The sequence below is a fragment of the Petaurus breviceps genome, unplaced genomic scaffold (assembly GCF_028583685.1).
Source record: "Petaurus breviceps papuanus isolate PSGF00001 unplaced genomic scaffold, PetGlider_PUasm1.0 90822, whole genome shotgun sequence".
Taxonomy (NCBI): Eukaryota; Metazoa; Chordata; class Mammalia; order Diprotodontia; family Petauridae; genus Petaurus; species Petaurus breviceps.
This window is the reverse complement of record NW_027187351.1, coordinates 18,605,980-18,611,515: the sequence shown is the minus strand read 5'-3', so window position 1 is coordinate 18,611,515 and position 5,536 is coordinate 18,605,980. Positions and strand designations below refer to the sequence as shown.

Sequence of the window (5,536 nt, the reverse complement as noted above, 5' to 3'; positions counted from 1 at the left end):
AGAATTCACTGGTAAATCCATTTGGCCCTAGAGATTTTTTCCTGGGGAGTTCATTGATGACTTGTTCAATTTCTTTTTTTTTTCTGAGATGGGGTTATTTAAGTAATTTACTTCCTCTTCAGGTAATGTGGGCATCTTTACAAATATTTTTGTAAATATTCATCCATTTCACTATGATTGTCAAATTGATGGGCATACAACTAGACAAAATAATTCCCGATTATTGTTTTAATTTTCTATTTATTGTAGGTAGATTGCCCTTTTTCATTTTTGATACTCATAATTTGGTTTTCTTTCTTTTTTATCATATTGACTAAAAGTCTATCAATTTTCTTTTTTCATAAAACTGATTCTTAGTATTATTTATTAATTCAATAGTTTTCTTAATTTCAATTTAATTAATCTCTCCTTTGGTTTTCAGTATTTGCAATTTATTATTTAATTGGGGATTTTCAATTTTTTTTCTAGCTTTTTCAGCTGCATATCCAATTTATTGATCTCCATTTTCTCTATTTTATTTATGTATGCTTTCAGAGATATAAAACATCCCCTAAGAACTGCTTTTGCAGCATCCCCCAAGTTTGGATATGCTGTCTCATTATTTTCCTTACTTGGAATAAAGTTACTAATTCTTTCTATGTTTTCTTGTTTGACCCACTCATGGTTTTGTTTTGTTTTTTTTTTTTTTTTGCCTTTTGGAGGGCAATTGGGATTAAGCAATTTTCCCAAGGTTACAAAGCTAGTTTTTTTGTTTTGTTTTGTTTTGTTTGTGTGTGTGTGTGTGGGTGTGTGGGTGGGTGGCTGTTAAGTGTATGAGGCCAGAACCGAATTCAGGTACTCACTGAGCCAACTAGCTGCCTCATACCCACTCCTTCTTTAGTATAAAAATATTTAGCTTCTAATTATTTTTGGTCTATCTTCCCATGATCATTGTCATATAGAGTTATTATTGTTTCATGATCTGAAAAGGATACATTTAATATTTCTGCCTTTCTGTACTGGATTGTGAGTTTTTATTGTTGTTATTGTTTTTAACCTAGTATATAATCGATTTTTGCATATGTGGCATGTACTACTGAGAAGAAGGCATATTTCTTTTAATCCTCATTCAGTTTTCTCCAGAAGCCTATCATAATCTGCTTCTCTGAAATTCTATTTACCTCCTTAAGTTCTTTCTTGTTTATTATGAGGTTACATTTATCAAGTTCAGAGAGGGACAGTTTGAGGTGTCCCTCTAGTATAGTTTTGCTATCTATTTCTTCCTCTTCCTCTCTCATCTAGTTATTTGGATGTTTTATTGCTTTCTGAATATCTTCTTTAATAATAATATTGCTTCATTGTCAATGGTGCCTTAAAGCAGAAAGTATTTTCCTTCTTTTTTCTCTTTTAACTACATCTTTTTTTGCTTTTGTATTGTCTGAGATTAAGATTGCCAACCCTGCTTTTGGTTTCTTTCTTTAGCTGAAGTGTATATTCTGCTCCAAAATTTTACCTTTACCCTGTGTGTATCGCCCTGATTCATATGTGTTGCTCATAGACAGCATATTGTGGGATTAAGGTTTTTAATCCATTCTACTATCCACCTCTATTTTATGGGAGACTCCATCCTATTCACATTCACAGTTATGATTACTATCTCTGTTTTTCCCTCCATTTTATTTCCTTACCTGTTTATGCTTTTATTTCTCCCTTCTCCCTTCCCCTCCTTAAGATTTCCTTTTACCACTGCCTCCCTGAGTATTCATTCTCTATCAATCTCCCTCCCTTTTCTGACCTTTCCCCCTTATTACTTTTCCTCTCCTTCCTGACCACCTCCACCCTTTTCCTACCCCTTTCCCCTCCAACTGCTTGTATGGCACAATCTAATGAAGTGTTATTTCCTCCTTGAACCAAAACCAAAGAGAATGTATGTCAACCAATGTTCTTCTCCCTCCCTTCTTTCCCTTTATTATAATAAGTTCTGTGTCTCCTTAGGATAAAATCCTATACTGAACTAATTAGGTTATTCCCTCCTTGAACCAAAACCAATGAGTAAAGCTTATATAATATTCATCTTCCTCCCTTCTTTCCCTAAAATATTACATGGATTTATGACTCTTTGAGGCAGAATTTACAGTTTTCTGCCTTCTCCTTTCCTTTTAAATATGTTCAGGTTTTATTTTTTAGCATTATTTTCTCCAGTTATATATTGAACCTCTTTTCACATTTCACAATTTTTACTTTTTCAAGAACTGTTTTCTTCAGTGAATTATTTTTCTATTTTGGCAATTGGCATTTTAAAATATTTAGTCATTTTATCTTCTAACTCCATAATTTGGCTGTTAAAATCCTTCTTCAGCTCTTCTAAATATGCTTTCTGGGCTTGAGACCAGTTCATATTCCCTTTTGAGCTTTCAGAGGTTGGTATAGAGTCAATGCTGTCCTCTTATGAATTTGATCATTCTAGCTTCTAGGATTCAAAAGTTTTGTTTTACCAAATTCTTTCTCTCCCATTGTGATTGCCTATTTCCTGCCTTTTAAAATGGATTTCTCCTTCATTGGAGCAGGGGGCTTTGACCCACCCTTCTTATTCTGGAAGCTTGGGACCTGATTATGGACATTATTTGTTGTGGCCTCTGGCTGTCTAGACTGAGGCCAAGGCCAGTACTTTCTGCATTGCCCTGGGGTTACACTGAAGCTCACATAGTAAGTCTGGGGGAGGTGTGGTCTGTCCCTTCACTATACTACCTCTGTGACCCTGGGCTAGATCTCAGGCTAACTCAGCTCCGGTGGCTGGGGCTGCACTTGTCTAGACAGAATCCCCTGATTGTTCTAAGACACATTTGGGCTTCTGGTGTTAGTACTTGCTGGTTCCATCCCTTATGGTTTGGGATCTCCTGCTGGTCTGCTGAAATGGGGCTTATTGGTATACCTCCCACCCTTCACTTCAGCCTTGACACAGTCTCAGCCATGTGCTTCCTTCAGGACTCCCAAGCCTGCCACTGGTTCCAGTATTTCAGAATTTTACACTGGGTCAATATTCTCTGGGTTTTCAGGGTCTGAGAGGGAGACTAGGGCACCTTGGGTTTACTCTGCCATCTTGCCTCCTGGAACTTCAGGTAGGTGATTTTTAAACATTCAGGCTGTGGACTCATAGCCCCAGGTATAGTTTCTTTAACTGCTCCTGGTCCTGAACTTGTCTCTTACCTATCACCAACAGTCCCCTGTCCTATTGAGAGAGGCCTGCAAATCGCCCTTCTGGTGGGTGAGTCACTTTGCTCTGGCTCACTCCAGATACATGCTGGTGTAGACCCTGTGCTCCATACATTGCACTCACCCTGCCCAGCTCTAGTTCTGCACTTTGCTGAACTGGAAATATGCCATGCTTCATCTACCAATGGATCCTGCCACTCTAAAATTCATTCAGATTCTCTTGTTAGAGGATACTAAAGGAATTCATGGAGGAGTTCAGGTGAATTCCAGCTTTTACTCTGATTCTGCTCACGTTTTTACATTTTGTTCTTTTTTTTTTATTTTATTGGACTGATTCTTGCTGCCTCATAGCCATCTTTTACTTGCCCGATTTCAATTTTTAACAAATTATTTTCTTCAGTTAGCTTTTGTCCATACTTTTCCATTTGGTCAATTTTTACTTTTTAAGGTGTTATTTTCTCCAGTTAATGTTTTGTACCTCCTTCACCATTTGACCAAAGGTACTTTGTTTAATGAGTTATTTTATTCAAAGATTTTTTTTTCCATTTTCTCAATTATATTTTAAAAAGAATTGTTTAATTTTTCTTCTGTGTCTCAAATTTGGCTTTTAAAATACTTCTTGAGCTCTTCCAAGAAGGCTTATTGCATTTTTTATTTGAAAATTTCTTATTTTTTAAATGAAAAACAGACTTAATACATAATTTACATGCACACAGGCAGAAATCCCACAAAGAGCAGCTTGTAAGGCAGGAGGGTGAAGAGAGTTTAAAACAAATAAACCTTCTTATTAAATAAGATTTGTACTTATATGTCATACAATAAGCTCTTCAACTTTCAAATGTAGTATAAAATATTCTCCAACTGGTCTTTAAATCAGTTTCCTCACATTATATCAGCAACATTCATGGACATTTCATCAATCTGAGTTGAATAGTACTGTTGGATATCTCTGAGAAAATGGATGTCATCCTTTTTTACAAAATTAATTGCAATACCTTGTTGGCCATATCAACCTTATCTCCCAATTGTGTGTGTGTGTGTGTATGTGTATATATATATATATATATATATATATAATTCTCTGTTATTTGGTAGATCATAGTTAATGATAAAAGATACCTGAGGAACATCTAATCCTCTGGACCAGTGATCTGTAGATATAAGTAGTAGGCTTGCATGATATCTAAACTCTTTCATTATGGACTCTCTCTGTTTTGGGGACATGTCTCTATTTTTCAAAGAAATGGTGAAGTTAGCTCCTCTCATCTTCTCAGTCACTCAGTCTATGTTACTCTTGGTATTACAAAAGATGACTGCTTGTGTGATGGTCAAGCTATAATAAAGATCACAGAATGTGTCAAATTTCCACTTTTCCCTTTCCACTGCCACAAAAAAACTGCTTGATTCCTACAAAAGTCAATTCATCACATTTTACCAATATGTGAATTAGATCATTCATGAATTTATTGGTCATTTCTAAGATCTCATGAGGCAATTTGGCAGTGATAAAAACCACCTGGGTAGCTGGAGGCAGGTATTTGGACATGTCATAAGTTTGTTCCTTGAACCCTATATTAAGCATTTCATCAGCTTCATCCAAAACCAACATCTTGATAGCACAGGGTCTTAAACTTCTGTGATGAATGAAATCAAATAAATGATCTGTTGTACCAGCTGCAACATGATGCTCATAATCCAATTTCCTGATACCTTCACCAACATTTGTCCCCCCAATACAGGCATGATACTGGACATTCATGTAAGCATCAAAAGCAAGAAGACCCTATTGAATCTACACAGCTAATTCCCTGGTTGGAGCTAAGATCAAAGCCTGGGTTTCTCACACTTGAATATCCAGACACCAAAGAACTGAAATGCTAAATGTTGCTATTTTGCTTGTACCAGATTGACAATGTGTGATGACATCTCTTCCTTTAATAATTTGTTTGATAGCATGCTGTTGGATAGCTGATGATTTCCCAAAACAGGTCCTCTCATAGACTCATCATGTTGAAAGTGGATGTCACATCCAACTCTTCACTGGTCTCGAATTCCACTTTGGTTATATCTTCCTCCTTTGGCAGCCGATTCTGCACAGAACCTGAAGTAACCATCATGGCTGTAGCAGTCATATAGCCCAGGAAGAATGAAAGCGGGTGAGAGGGGAGCAGGTCCAGATTTTTGGATTTGTTACCAGTTCATATTCTGCTTTGAGGTTTCATATATGGGTAAATTGACTGTGTTGCACTCTTATGAATCTGTGCCTTAATATTCCCTCTTCCCAGAAGAATCTGTGATCCTCGTCCTTTTCTATTCTTTTGCTCATGATTTTTGCCCATTTCTT

At 36.5% G+C, this 5,536-nt stretch overlaps 1 pseudogene; it reads right to left on the bottom strand.

The window, feature by feature from the left end:
- Positions 1-3,890: 3,890 nt before the first annotated feature.
- Positions 3,891-5,324, bottom strand: LOC138148166 (eukaryotic initiation factor 4A-III-like; annotated as a pseudogene).
- Positions 5,325-5,536: the final 212 nt, after the last annotated feature.